Below are 14,803 nucleotides of genomic sequence, written 5' to 3'. Positions count from 1 at the left end.
TCAGCTGATATCTCAAAAGTGCTGTACAGAAACCCAGCCTAAAACCCCAAACAGCAAGCAATGCAGGTGTAGAAGCACGGTGGCTAGGAAAAACTCCCTAGAAAGGCCAAAACCTAGGAAGAAACCTAGAGAGGAACCAGGCTATGAGGGGTGGCCAGTCCTCTTCTGGCTGTGCCGGGTGGAGAATATAACAGAACATGGCCAAGATGTTCAAATGTTCATAAATGACCAGCATGGTCGAATAATAATAAGGCAGAACAGTTGAAACTGGAGTAGCAGCACGGTCAGGTGGACTGGGGACAGCAAGGAGTCATCATGTCAGGTAGTCCTGGGGCATGGTCCTAGGGCTCAGGTCCTCCGAGAGAGAGAAAGAAAGAGAGAATTAGAGAGAGCATATGTGGGGTGGCCAGTCCTCTTCTGGCTGTGCCGGGTGGAGATTATAACAGAACATGGCCAAGATGTTCAAATGTTCATAAATGACCAGCATGGTCGAATAATAATAAGGCAGGTCAGTTGAAACTGGAGCAGCAGCACGGCCAGGTGGACTGGGGACAGCAAGGAGTCATCATGTCAGGTAGTCCTGGGGCATGGTCCTAGGGCTCAGGTCCTCCGAGAGAGAGAAAGAAAGAGAGAAGGAGAGAATTAGAGAACGCACACTTAGATTCACACAGGACACCGAATAGGACAGGAGAAGTACTCCAGATATAACAAACTGACCCTAGCCCCCCCACACAAACTACTGCAGCATAAATACTGGAGGCTGAGACAGGAGGGGTCAGGAGACACTGTGGCCCCATCCGAGGACACCCCCGGACAGGGCCAAACAGGAAGGATATAACCCCACCCACTTTGCCAACGCACAGTCCCCCAACTAGAGGGATATCTGTAGATGATGCATCTGTAGAAGTTTGTGATGGTCTTGGGGGCCAAACTTTTTCAGCCACGCTGTCTGTGTGGGTGGACCATTTCAGATTGTCAGAGATGTGTACGCCGAGGAACTTGAACTTTTCCGCCTTCTCCACTGTAGTCCCGTCGGTGTGGATGGGGGCGTGTTCCCTCTGCTGTCTCCTGTCCCGTCGGTGTGGATGGAGGCGTGCTCCCTCTGCTGTCTCCTGTCCCGTCGGTGTGGATGGAGGCGTGCTCCCTCTGCTGTCTCCTGTCCCGTCGGTGTGGATGGAGGCGTGCTCCCTCTGCTGTCTCCTGTCCTGTCGATGTGGATGGAGGCGTGCTCCCTCTGCTGTCTCCTGTCCCGTCGGTGTGGATGGAGGCGTGCTCCCTCTGCTGTCTCCTGTCCTGTTGATGTGGATGGAGGCGTGTTCCCTCTGCTGTCTCCTGTCCTGTCGATGTGGATGGAGGCGTGTTCCCTCTGCTGTCTCCTGTCCTGTTGATGTGGATGGAGGCCTGCTCCCTCCTGTCCTGTCGATGTGGATGGAGGCATGTTCCCTCTGCTGTCTCCTGTCCTGTCGATGTGGATGGAGGCGTGTTCCCTCTGCTGTCTCCTGTCCTGTTGATGTGGATGGAGGCGTGTTCCCTCTGCTGTCTCCTGTCCTGTCGATGTGGATGGAGGCGTGCTCCCTCTGCTGTCTCCTGTCGATGTGGATGGAGGCGTGTTCCCTCTGCTGTCTCCTGTCGATGTGGATGGGGGCCTGCTCCCTCTGCTGTCTCCTGTCCTGTTGATGTGGATGGAGGCGTGTTCCCTCTGCTGTCTCCTGTCGATGTGGATGGAGGCGTGCTCCCTCTGCTGTCTCCTGTCCTGTTGATGTGGATGGAAGCGTGTTCCCTCTACTGTCTCCTGTCGATGTGGATGGAGGCGTGTTCCCTCTGCTGTCTCCTGTCGATGTGGATGTGGATGGAGGCGTGTTCCCTCTGCTGTCTCCTGTCCTGTCGATGTGGATGGAGGCGTGCTCCCTCTGCTGTCTCCTGTCCTGTCAATGTGGATGGAGGCGTGTTCCCTCTGCTGTCTCCTGTCCCGTCGGTGTGGATGGAGGCGTGCTCCCTCTGCTGTCTCCTGTCCTGTTGATGTGGATGGAGGCGTGTTCCCTCTGCTGTCTCCGGTCCTGTCGATGTGGATGGAGGCGTGTTTCCTCTGCTGTCTCCTGTCCTGTCGATGTGGATGGAGGCCTGCTCCCTCCTGTCCTGTCGATGTGGATGGAGGCATGTTCCCTCTGCTGTCTCCTGTCCTGTCGATGTGGATGGAGGCGTGTTCCCTCTGCTGTCTCCTGTCCTGTTGATGTGGATGGAGGCGTGTTCCCTCTGCTGTCTCCTGTCCTGTCGATGTGGATGGAGGCGTGCTCCCTCTGCTGTCTCCTGTCGATGTGGATGGAGGCGTGTTCCCTCTGCTGTCTCCTGTCGATGTGGATGGGGGCCTGCTCCCTCTGCTGTCTCCTGTCCTGTTGATGTGGATGGAGGCGTGTTCCCTCTGCTGTCTCCTGTCGATGTGGATGGAGGCGTGCTCCCTCTGCTGTCTCCTGTCCTGTTGATGTGGATGGAGGCGTGTTCCCTCTGCTGTCTCCTGTCGATGTGGATGGAGGCGTGTTCCCTCTGCTGTCTCCTGTCGATGTGGATGTGGATGGAGGCGTGTTCCCTCTGCTGTCTCCTGTCCTGTCGATGTGGATGGAGGCGTGCTCCCTCTGCTGTCTCCTGTCCTGTCGATGTGGATGGAGGCGTGTTCCCTCTGCTGTCTCCTGTCCTGTCGATGTGGATGGAGGCGTGCTCCCTCTGCTGTCTCCTGTCCTGTCGATGTGGATGGAGGCGTGTTCCCTCTGCTGTCTCCTGTCCTGTCGATGTGGATGGAGGCGTGCTCCCTCTGCCGTCTCCTGTCCCGTCGATGTGGATGGAGGCGTGCTCCCTCTGCTGTCTCCTGTCCTGTTGATGTGGATGGAGGCGTGCTCCCTCTGCTGTCTCCTGTCGATGTGGATGGAGGCGTTCTCCCTCTGCTGTCTCCTGTCCTGTCGATGTGGATGGAGGCATGCTCCCTCTGCTGTCTCCTGTTGATGTGGATGGAGGCGTGCTCCCTCTGCTGTCTCCTGTCCTGTCGATGTGGATGGGGGCGTGCTCCCTCTGCTGTCTCCTGTCCTGTCGATGTGGATGGAGGCGTGCTCCCTCTGCTGTCTCCTGTCCTGTCGATGTGGATGGAGGCGTGTTCCCTCTGCTGTCTCCCGTCGATGTGGATGGGGGCGTGCTCCCTCTGCTGTCTCCTGTCGATGTGGATGGAGGCGTGTTCCCTCTGCTGTCTCCTGTCCTGTCGATGTGGATGGGGGCGTGCTCCCTCTGCTGTCTCCTGTCCTGTCGATGTGGATGGAGGCGTGCTCCCTCTGCTGTCTCCTGTCCCGTCGATGTGGATGGAGGCGTGCTCCCTCTGCTGTCTCCTGTCCCGTCGATGTGGATGGAGGCGTGTTCCCTCTGCTGTCTCCTGTCCTGTCGATGTGGATGGAGGCGTGCTCCCCCTCTGCTGTCTCCTGTCGATGTGGATGGAGGCGTGCTCCCTCTGCTGTCTCCTGTCCCGTCGATGTGGATGGAGGCGTGCTCCCTCTGCTGTCTCCTGTCCTGTCGATGTGGATGGAGGCGTGTTCCCTCTGCTGTCTCCTGTCCTGTCGATGTGGATGGAGGCATGCTCCCTCTGCTGTCTCCTGTTGATGTGGATGGAGGCGTGCTCCCTCTGCTGTCTCCTGTCCTGTCGATGTGGATGGGGGCGTGCTCCCTCTGCTGTCTCCTGTCCTGTCGATGTGGATGGAGGCGTGCTCCCTCTGCTGTCTCCTGTCCTGTCGATGTGGATGGAGGCGTGTTCCCTCTGCTGTCTCCCGTCGATGTGGATGGGGGCGTGCTCCCTCTGCTGTCTCCTGTCGATGTGGATGGAGGCGTGTTCCCTCTGCTGTCTCCTGTCCTGTCGATGTGGATGGGGGCGTGCTCCCTCTGCTGTCTCCTGTCCTGTCGATGTGGATGGAGGCGTGCTCCCTCTGCTGTCTCCTGTCCCGTCGATGTGGATGGAGGCGTGCTCCCTCTGCTGTCTCCTGTCCCGTCGATGTGGATGGAGCGTGTTCCCTCTGCTGTCTCCTGTCCTGTCGATGTGGATGGAGGCGTGCTCCCCTCTGCTGTCTCCTGTCGATGTGGATGGAGGCGTGCTCCCTCTGCTGTCTCCTGTCCCGTCGATGTGGATGGAGGCGTGTTCCCTCTGCTGTCTCCCGTCGATGTGGATGGGGGCGTGCTCCTCTGCTGTCTCCTGTCGATGTGGATGGAGGCGTGTTCCCTCTGCTGTCTCCTGTCCTGTCGATGTGGATGGGGGCGTGCTCCCTCTGCTGTCTCCTGTCCTGTCGATGTGGATGGAGGCGTGCTCCCTCTGCTGTCTCCTGTCCCGTCGATGTGGATGGAGGCGTGCTCCCTCTGCTGTCTCCTGTCCCGTCGATGTGGATGGAGGCGTGTTCCCTCTGCTGTCTCCTGTCCTGTCGATGTGGATGGAGGCGTGCTTACTCTGCTGTCTCCTGTCGATGTGGATGGAGGCGTGCTCCCTCTGCTGTCTCCTGTCCCGTCGATGTGGATGGAGGCGTGCTCCCTCTGCTGTCTCCTGTCCTGTCGATGTGGATGGGGGTGCGCTGTCTCCTGTCTGTCTGTCGTGCTCCTCTGTCTCTGTCCTGTCGATGTGGATGGAGGCGTGCTCCCTCTGCTGTCTCCTGTCCCGTCGATGTGGATGGAGCGTGCTCCCTCTGCTGTCTCCTGTCCCGTCGATGTGGATGGAGGCGTGCTCCCTCTGCTGTCTCCTGTCGATGTGGATGGAGGCGTGCTCCCTCTGCTGTCTCCTGTCCCGTCGATGTGGATGGAGGCGTGCTCCCTCTGCTGTCTCCTGTCCTGTCGATGTGGATGGAGGCGTGTTCCCTCTGCTGTCTCCTGTCCTGTTGATGTGGATGGAGGCGTGCTCCCTCTGCTGTCTCCTGTCCTGTCGGTGTGGATGGAGGCGTGCTCCCTCTGCTGTCTCCTGTCCTGTCGATGTGGATGGAGGCGTGCTCCCTCTGCTGTCTCCTGTCCTGTCGATGTGGATGGAGGCGTGCTCCCTCTGCTGTCTCCTGTCGATGTGGATGGAGGCGTGTTCCCTCTGCTGTCTCCTGTCCTGTCGATGTGGATGGAGGCGTGCTCCCTCTGCTGTCTCCTGTCCTGTCGATGTGGATGGAGGCGTGTTCCCTCTGCTGTCTCCTGTCCTGTCGATGTGGATGGAGGCGTGCTCCCTCTGCTGTCTCCTGTCCTGTTGATGTGGATGGGGGCGTGCTCCCTCTCCTGTCCTGTTGATGTGGATGGAGGCGTGCTCCCTCTGCTGTCTCCTGTCCCGTCGATGTGGATGGAGGCCTGCTCCCTCTGCTGTCTCCTGTCGATGTGGATGGGGGCGTGTTCCCTCTGCTGTCTCCCGTCGATGTGGATGGGGGCGTGCTCCCTCTGCTGTCTCCCGTCGATGTGGATGGAGGCGTGCTCCCTCTGCTGTCTCCTGTCCTGTCGATGTGGATGGGGGCGTGCTCCCTCTGCTGTCTCCTGTCCTGTCGATGTGGATGGAGGCGTGCTCCCTCTGCTGTCTCCTGTCCCGTCAATGTGGATGGGGGCGTGTTCCCTCTGCTGTCTCCCGTCGATGTGGATGGAGGCGTGTTCCCTCTGCTGTCTCCTGTCGATGTGGATGGAGGCGTGCTCCCTCTGCTGTCTCCTATCGATGTGGATGGAGGCGTGCTCCCTCTGCTGTCTCCTGTCGATGTGGATGGAGGCGTGTTCCCTCTGCTGTCTCCTGTCCTGTCGATGTGGATGGAGCGTGTTCCCTCTGCTGTCTCCTGTCCTGTCGATGTGGATGGAGGCGTGCTCCCTCTGCTGTCTCCTGTCCTGTTGATGTGGATGGAGGCGTGCTCCCTCTGCTGTCTCCTGTCGATGTGGATGGAGGCGTGCTCCCTCTGCTGTCTCCTGTCCCGTCGATGTGGATGGAGGCGTGTTCCCTCTGCTGTCTCCTGTCCTGTCGATGTGGATGGAGGCGTGCTCCCTCTGCTGTCTCCTGTCGATGTGGATGGAGGCGTGCTCCCTCTGCTGTCTCCTGTCCCGTCGATGTGGATGGAGGCGTGCTCCCTCTGCTGTCTCCTGTCCTGTCGATGTGGATGGAGGCGTGTTCCCTCTGCTGTCTCCTGTCCTGTCGATGTGGATGGAGGCGTGTTCCCTCTGCTGTCTCCCGTCGATGTGGATGGGGGCGTGCTCCCTCTGCTGTCTCCTGTCGATGTGGATGGAGGCGTGTTCCCTCTGCTGTCTCCTGTCCTGTCGATGTGGATGGGGGCGTGCTCCCTCTGCTGTCTCCTGTCCTGTCGATGTGGATGGAGGCGTGCTCCCTCTGCTGTCTCCTGTCCCGTCGATGTGGATGGAGGCGTGCTCCCTCTGCTGTCTCCTGTCCCGTCGATGTGGATGGAGGCGTGTTCCCTCTGCTGTCTCCTGTCCTGTCGATGTGGATGGAGGCGTGCTCCCTCTGCTGTCTCCTGTCGATGTGGATGGAGGCGTGCTCCCTCTGCTGTCTCCTGTCCCGTCGATGTGGATGGAGGCGTGCTCCCTCTGCTGTCTCCTGTCCTGTCGATGTGGATGGAGGCGTGTTCCCTCTGCTGTCTCCTGTCCTGTCGATGTGGATGGAGGCGTGCTCCCTCTGCTGTCTCCTGTCCTGTCGGTGTGGATGGAGGTGTGCTCCCTCTGCTGTCTCCTGTCCTGTCGATGTGGATGGAGGCGTGCTCCCTCTGCTGTCTCCTGTCCTGTCAATGTGGATGGAGGCGTGCTCCCTCTGCTGTCTCCTGTCGATGTGGATGGAGGCGTGTTCCCTCTGCTGTCTCCTGTCCTGTCGATGTGGATGGAGGCGTGCTCCCTCTGCTGTCTCCTGTCCTGTCGATGTGGATGGAGGCGTGTTCCCTCTGCTGTCTCCTGTCCTGTCGATGTGGATGGAGGCGTGCTCCCTCTGCTGTCTCCTGTCCTGTTGATGTGGATGGGGGCGTGCTCCCTCTCCTGTCCTGTTGATGTGGATGGAGGCGTGCTCCCTCTGCTGTCTCCTGTCCCGTCGATGTGGATGGAGGCCTGCTCCCTCTGCTGTCTCCTGTCGATGTGGATGGGGGCGTGTTCCCTCTGCTGTCTCCCGTCGATGTGGATGGGGGCGTGCTCCCTCTGCTGTCTCCCGTCGATGTGGATGGAGGCGTGCTCCCTCTGCTGTCTCCTGTCCTGTCGATGTGGATGGGGGCGTGCTCCCTCTGCTGTCTCCTGTCGATGTGGATGGAGGCGTGCTCCCTCTGCTGTCTCCTGTCCCGTCGATGTGGATGGGGGCGTGTTCCCTCTGCTGTCTCCCGTCGATGTGGATGGAGGCGTGTTCCCTCTGCTGTCTCCTGTCGATGTGGATGGAGGCGTGCTCCCTCTGCTGTCTCCTGTCGATGTGGATGGAGGCGTGCTCCCTCTGCTGTCTCCTGTCGATGTGGATGGAGGCGTGTTCCCTCTGCTGTCTCCTGTCCTGTCGATGTGGATGGAGGCGTGTTCCCTCTGCTGTCTCCTGTCCTGTCGATGTGGATGGAGGCGTGCTCCCTCTGCTGTCTCCTGTCCTGTTGATGTGGATGGAGGCGTGCTCCCTCTGCTGTCTCCTGTCGATGTGGATGGAGGCGTGCTCCCTCTGCTGTCTCCTGTCCTGTCGATGTGGATGGGGGCGCGCTCCCTCTGCTGTCTCCTGTCCCGTCGATGTGGATGGAGGCGTGCTCCCTCTGCTGTCTCCTGTCCTGTTGATGTGGATGGAGGCGTGTTCCCTCTGCTGTCTCCTGTCGATGTGGATGGAGGCGTGCTCCCTCTGCTGTCTCCTCTGCTGTCTCCCCTCTGTCCTGTCCTGATGTGGATGGAGGCGTGTTCCCTCTGCTGTCTCCTGTCGATGTGGATGGAGGCGTGTTCCCTCTGCTGTCTCCTGTCGATGTGGATGTGGATGGAGGCGTGTTCCCTCTGCTGTCTCCTGTCCTGTCGATGTGGATGGAGGCGTGCTCCCTCTGCTGTCTCCTGTCCTGTCGATGTGGATGGAGGCGTGTTCCCTCTGCTGTCTCCTGTCCTGTCGATGTGGATGGAGGCGTGCTCCCTCTGCTGTCTCCTGTCCTGTCGATGTGGATGGAGGCGTGTTCCCTCTGCTGTCTCCTGTCCTGTCGATGTGGATGGAGGCGTGCTCCCTCTGCCGTCTCCTGTCCCGTCGATGTGGATGGAGGCGTGCTCCCTCTGCTGTCTCCTGTCCTGTTGATGTGGATGGAGGCGTGCTCCCTCTGCTGTCTCCTGTCGATGTGGATGGAGGCGTTCTCCCTCTGCTGTCTCCTGTCCTGTCGATGTGGATGGAGGCATGCTCCCTCTGCTGTCTCCTGTTGATGTGGATGGAGGCGTGCTCCCTCTGCTGTCTCCTGTCCTGTCGATGTGGATGGGGGCGTGCTCCCTCTGCTGTCTCCTGTCCTGTCGATGTGGATGGAGGCGTGCTCCCTCTGCTGTCTCCTGTCCTGTCGATGTGGATGGAGGCGTGTTCCCTCTGCTGTCTCCCGTCGATGTGGATGGGGGCGTGCTCCCTCTGCTGTCTCCTGTCGATGTGGATGGAGGCGTGTTCCCTCTGCTGTCTCCTGTCCTGTCGATGTGGATGGGGGCGTGCTCCCTCTGCTGTCTCCTGTCCTGTCGATGTGGATGGAGGCGTGCTCCCTCTGCTGTCTCCTGTCCCGTCGATGTGGATGGAGGCGTGCTCCCTCTGCTGTCTCCTGTCCCGTCGATGTGGATGGAGGCGTGTTCCCTCTGCTGTCTCCTGTCCTGTCGATGTGGATGGAGGCGTGCTCCCCCTCTGCTGTCTCCTGTCGATGTGGATGGAGGCGTGCTCCCTCTGCTGTCTCCTGTCCCGTCGATGTGGATGGAGGCGTGCTCCCTCTGCTGTCTCCTGTCCTGTCGATGTGGATGGAGGCGTGTTCCCTCTGCTGTCTCCTGTCCTGTCGATGTGGATGGAGGCATGCTCCCTCTGCTGTCTCCTGTTGATGTGGATGGAGGCGTGCTCCCTCTGCTGTCTCCTGTCCTGTCGATGTGGATGGGGGCGTGCTCCCTCTGCTGTCTCCTGTCCTGTCGATGTGGATGGAGGCGTGCTCCCTCTGCTGTCTCCTGTCCTGTCGATGTGGATGGAGGCGTGTTCCCTCTGCTGTCTCCCGTCGATGTGGATGGGGGCGTGCTCCCTCTGCTGTCACCTGTCGATGTGGATGGAGGCGTGTTCCCTCTGCTGTCTCCTGTCCTGTCGATGTGGATGGGGCGTGCTCCCTCTGCTGTCTCCTGTCCTGTCGATGTGGATGGAGGCGTGCTCCCTCTGCTGTCTCCTGTCCCGTCGATGTGGATGGAGGCGTGCTCCCTCTGCTGTCTCCTGTCCCGTCGATGTGGATGGAGGCGTGTTCCCTCTGCTGTCTCCTGTCCTGTCGATGTGGATGGAGGCGTGCTCCCCCTCTGCTGTCTCCTGTCGATGTGGATGGAGGCGTGCTCCCTCTGCTGTCTCCTGTCCCGTCGATGTGGATGGAGGCGTGTTCCCTCTGCTGTCTCCCGTCGATGTGGATGGGGGCGTGCTCCCTCTGCTGTCTCCTGTCGATGTGGATGGAGGCGTGTTCCCTCTGCTGTCTCCTGTCCTGTCGATGTGGATGGGGGCGTGCTCCCTCTGCTGTCTCCTGTCCTGTCGATGTGGATGGAGGCGTGCTCCCTCTGCTGTCTCCTGTCCCGTCGATGTGGATGGAGGCGTGCTCCCTCTGCTGTCTCCTGTCCCGTCGATGTGGATGGAGGCGTGCTCCCTCTGCTGTCTCCTGTCCTGTCGATGTGGATGGAGGCGTGCTCCCTCTGCTGTCTCCTGTCGATGTGGATGGAGGCGTGCTCCCTCTGCTGTCTCCTGTCCCGTCGATGTGGATGGAGGCGTGCTCCCTCTGCTGTCTCCTGTCCTGTCGATGTGGATGGAGGCGTGTTCCCTCTGCTGTCTCCTGTCCTGTCGATGTGGATGGAGGCGTGCTCCCTCTGCTGTCTCCTGTCCTGTCGGTGTGGATGGAGGCGTGCTCCCTCTGCTGTCTCCTGTCCTGTCGATGTGGATGGAGGCGTGCTCCCTCTGCTGTCTCCTGTCCTGTCGATGTGGATGGAGGCGTGCTCCCTCTGCTGTCTCCTGTCGATGTGGATGGAGGCGTGTTCCCTCTGCTGTCTCCTGTCCTGTCGATGTGGATGGAGGCGTGCTCCCTCTGCTGTCTCCTGTCCTGTCGATGTGGATGGAGGCGTGTTCCCTCTGCTGTCTCCTGTCCTGTCGATGTGGATGGAGGCGTGCTCCCTGCTGTCTCCTGTCCTGTTGATGTGGATGGGGGCGTGCTCCCTCTCCTGTCCTGTTGATGTGGATGGAGGCGTGCTCCCTCTGCTGTCTCCTGTCCCGTCGATGTGGATGGAGGCCTGCTCCCTCTGCTGTCTCCTGTCGATGTGGATGGGGGCGTGTTCCCTCTGCTGTCTCCCGTCGATGTGGATGGGGGCGTGCTCCCTCTGCTGTCTCCCGTCGATGTGGATGGAGGCGTGCTCCCTCTGCTGTCTCCTGTCCTGTCGATGTGGATGGGGGCGTGCTCCCTCTGCTGTCTCCTGTCCTGTCGATGTGGATGGAGGCGTGCTCCCTCTGCTGTCTCCTGTCCCGTCAATGTGGATGGGGGCGTGTTCCCTCTGCTGTCTCCCGTCGATGTGGATGGAGGCGTGTTCCCTCTGCTGTCTCCTGTCGATGTGGATGGAGGCGTGCTCCCTCTGCTGTCTCCTATCGATGTGGATGGAGGCGTGCTCCCTCTGCTGTCTCCTGTCGATGTGGATGGAGGCGTGTTCCCTCTGCTGTCTCCTGTCCTGTCGATGTGGATGGAGGCGTGTTCCCTCTGCTGTCTCCTGTCCTGTCGATGTGGATGGAGGCGTGCTCCCTCTGCTGTCTCCTGTCCTGTTGATGTGGATGGAGGCGTGCTCCCTCTGCTGTCTCCTGTCGATGTGGATGGAGGCGTGCTCCCTCTGCTGTCTCCTGTCCCGTCGATGTGGATGGAGGCGTGTTCCCTCTGCTGTCTCCTGTCCTGTCGATGTGGATGGAGGCGTGCTCCCTCTGCTGTCTCCTGTCGATGTGGATGGAGGCGTGCTCCCTCTGCTGTCTCCTGTCCCGTCGATGTGGATGGAGGCGTGCTCCCTCTGCTGTCTCCTGTCCTGTCGATGTGGATGGAGGCGTGTTCCCTCTGCTGTCTCCTGTCCTGTCGATGTGGATGGAGGCGTGTTCCCTCTGCTGTCTCCCGTCGATGTGGATGGGGCGTGCTCCCTCTGCTGTCTCCTGTCGATGTGGATGGAGGCGTGTTCCCTCTGCTGTCTCCTGTCCTGTCGATGTGGATGGGGCGTGCTCCCTCTGCTGTCTCCTGTCCTGTCGATGTGGATGGAGGCGTGCTCCCTCTGCTGTCTCCTGTCCCGATGTGGATGGAGCGTGCTCCCTCTGCTGTCTCCTGTCCCGTCGATGTGGATGGAGGCGTGTTCCCTGCTGTCTCCTGTCCTGTCGATGTGGATGGAGGCGTGCTCCCTCTGCTGTCTCCTGTCGATGTGGATGGAGGCGTGCTCCTCTGCTGTCTCCTGTCCCGTCGATGTGGATGGAGGCGTGCTCCCTCTGCTGTCTCCTGTCCTGTCGATGTGGATGGAGGCGTGTCTGCTGTCTCCTGTCCTCGATGTGGATGGAGGCGTGCTCCCTCTGCTGTCTCCTGTCCTGTCGATGTGGATGGAGGCGTGCTCCCTCTGCTGTCTCCTGTCCTGTCGATGTGGATGGAGGCGTGCTCCCTCTGCTGTCTCCTGTCCTGTCGATGTGGATGGATGGATGGAGGCGTGCCCCTCTGCTGTCTCCTGTCCTGTCGATGTGGATGGAGGCGTGCTCCCTCTGCTGTCTCCTGTCCTGTCGATGTGGATGGAGGCGTGCTCCCTCTGCTGTCTCCTGTCCTGTCGATGTGGATGGAGGCGTGCTCCCTCTGCTGTCTCCTGTCCTGTCGATGTGGATGGAGGCGTGTCTCCCTCTGCTGTCTCCTGTCTCTGTCGATGTGGATGGAGGCGTGTTCCCTCTGCTGTCTCCTGTCCTGTCGATGTGGATGGAGGCGTGCTCCCTCTGCTGTCTCCTGTCCTGTCGATGTGGATGGAGGCGTGTTCCCTCTGCTGTCTCCTGTCCTGTCGATGTGGATGGAGGCGTGCTCCCTCTGCTGTCTCCTGTCCTGTTGATGTGGATGGGGGCGTGCTCCCTCTCCTGTCCTGTTGATGTGGATGGAGGCGTGCTCCTCTGCTGTCTCCTGTCCCGTCGATGTGGATGGAGGCCTGCTCCCTCTGCTGTCTCCTGTCGATGTGGATGGGGGCGTGTTCCCTCTGCTGTCTCCCGTCGATGTGGATGGGGGCGTGCTCCCTCTGCTGTCTCCCGTCGATGTGGATGGAGGCGTGCTCCCTCTGCTGTCTCCTGTCCTGTCGATGTGGATGGGGGCGTGCTCCCTCTGCTGTCTCCTGTCCTGTCGATGTGGATGGAGGCGTGCTCCCTCTGCTGTCTCCTGTCCCGTCGATGTGGATGGGGGCGTGTTCCCTCTGCTGTCTCCCGTCGATGTGGATGGAGGCGTGTTCCCTCTGCTGTCTCCTGTCGATGTGGATGGAGGCGTGCTCCCTCTGCTGTCTCCTGTCGATGTGGATGGAGGCGTGCTCCCTCTGCTGTCTCCTGTCGATGTGGATGGAGGCGTGTTCCCTCTGCTGTCTCCTGTCCTGTCGATGTGGATGGAGGCGTGTTCCCTCTGCTGTCTCCTGTCCTGTCGATGTGGATGGAGGCGTGCTCCCTCTGCTGTCTCCTGTCCTGTTGATGTGGATGGAGGCGTGCTCCCTCTGCTGTCTCCTGTCGATGTGGATGGAGCGTGCTCCCTCTGCTGTCTCCTGTCCTGTCGATGTGGATGGAGGCGTGCTCCCTCTGCTGTCTCCTGTCCTGTCGATGTGGATGGAGGCGTGCTCCCTCTGCTGTCTCCTGTCGATGTGGATGGAGGCGTGCTCCCTCTGCTGTCTCCTGTCCTGTCGATGTGGATGGAGGCGTGCTCCCTCTGCTGTCTCCTGTCCTGTCGATGTGGATGGAGGCGTGTTCCCTCTGCTGCGTCTCCTGTCCTGTCGATGTGGATGGAGGCGTGTTCCCTCTGCTGTCTCCCCCGTCGATGTGGATGGGGGCGTGCTCCCTCTGCTGTCTCCTGTCGATGTGGATGGAGCGTGCCCCTCTGCTGTCTCCTGTCCAAAGTGTGGATGGACGTGCTCCCAGCTGCTGTCTCCTGTCCTGTCGATGTGGATGGAGGCGTGCTCCCTCTGCTGTCTCCTGTCAGGTGGATGGAGGCGTGCTCCCTCTGCTGTCTCCTGTCCTATGTGGATGGAGGCATGTTCCCTCTGCTGTCTCCTGTCCTGTCGATGTGGATGGAGGCGTGGCTGTCTCCTGTCGATGCCTCCTGCTGTCTCCTGTCCTGTCGATGTGGATGGAGGCGTGCTCCTCTGCTGTCTCCTGTCCTGTCGATGTGGATGGAGGCGTGTTCCCTCTGCTGTCTCCTGTCCTGTCGATGTGGATGGAGGCGTGCTCCCTCTGCTGTCTCCTGTCCTGTCGAGTGGATGGAGGCGTGCTCCCTCTGCTGTCTCCTGTCCTGTCATGGGATGGAGGCGTGCTCCCTCTGCTGTCTCCTGTCCTGTCGATGGGATGGAGGCACTCCCTCTGCTGTCTCCTGTCGATGGGATGGAGGCGTGTTCCCTCTGCTGTCTCCTGTCCTGTCGATGGGATGGAGGCGTGCTCCCTCTGCTGTCTCCTGTCCTGTCGATGTGGATGGAGAGTGTTCCCTCTGCTGTCTCCTGTCCTGTCGATGTGGATGGAGGCGTGCTCCTCTGCTGTCTCCTGTCCTGTTGATGTGGATGGGTGGTGCTCCCTATAATGGAGAACGTGGCCAAGATGTTCTCCTGTTCATGTGGATGGAGGCCAGCATGGTCTGAATAATAGTCGATGTGGATGGGGCGTGTTCCCTCTGCTGTCTCCCCGCGATGTGGATGGGGGCGTGCTCCCTGCTGTCTCCTGTCGAGGGATGGAGGCGTGGCTGTCTCCTGTCCTGTCGATGTGGATGGGGCGTGCATCATGTCTCCTGTCCTGTCGATGTGGATGGATGGTGCCCTCTGCTGTCTCCAGTCCAGTCGATGTGGATGGAGCAGCAGCATGGCCCCGTGGACTGGGGACAGTCTCCCTGAGTCATCATGTCAGGTGGAGTGCCCCTCTGCTGTCTCCTGTCGATGGGATGGAGGCGTGCTCCTCTGCTGTCTCCTGTCGAGAGGATGGAGGCGTGAGCTGTCTCCTGTCCTGTCGATGTGGATGGAGGCGTGTTCCCTCTGCTGTCTCCTGTCCTGTCGATGTGGATGGAGGCAGTGAGCTGTACTCCTGTTATGTGGATGGACTGACCCTAACCTCCTGTCGACATGGATGGAGGCGTGCTCCCTCTGCTGTCTCCTGTCCTGACAGTGGATGGGGTCGTGCTCCCTCTGCTGTCTCCTGTCCCCGATGAGGATGGAGGCGTGCTCCCTCTGCTGTCTCCTGTCCTGTCGATGGGATGGAGGCGTATAACCTCTGCTGTCTCCTGTCCCATGAGGATGGAGGCGTGCCCCTGCTGTCTCCTGTCTGTCGATGGGATGGAGGCGTGTTCTCTGCTGTCTCCTGTCCCGTCGATGAGGATGGAGGCGTGCTCCCTCTGCTGTCTCCTGTCGATGAGGATGGAGGCGTGCTCCCTCTGCTGTC

The 14,803-nt window shown here is 60.4% G+C and overlaps 1 long non-coding RNA gene across 4 annotated transcripts in view; it reads right to left on the bottom strand.

The window, feature by feature from the left end:
* Positions 1-309: 309 nt before the first annotated feature.
* Positions 310-14,803, bottom strand: part of LOC135560374 (uncharacterized) — a 300,103-nt gene continuing 285,609 nt past the window's right edge. The window contains exon 7 of one of the 4 annotated variants that reach the window (XR_010458877.1): positions 310-607. This is a non-coding gene — a long non-coding RNA (uncharacterized LOC135560374). The remainder of the gene's footprint in view (positions 608-14,803) is intronic. The other 3 variants (XR_010458875.1, XR_010458878.1, XR_010458876.1) reach the window with 3 other exon arrangements.

Source organism: Oncorhynchus nerka, linkage group LG15, assembly GCF_034236695.1.
Source record: "Oncorhynchus nerka isolate Pitt River linkage group LG15, Oner_Uvic_2.0, whole genome shotgun sequence".
Taxonomy (NCBI): domain Eukaryota; kingdom Metazoa; phylum Chordata; class Actinopteri; order Salmoniformes; family Salmonidae; genus Oncorhynchus; species Oncorhynchus nerka.
This window is presented reverse-complemented; position numbering and strand designations above follow the sequence as displayed.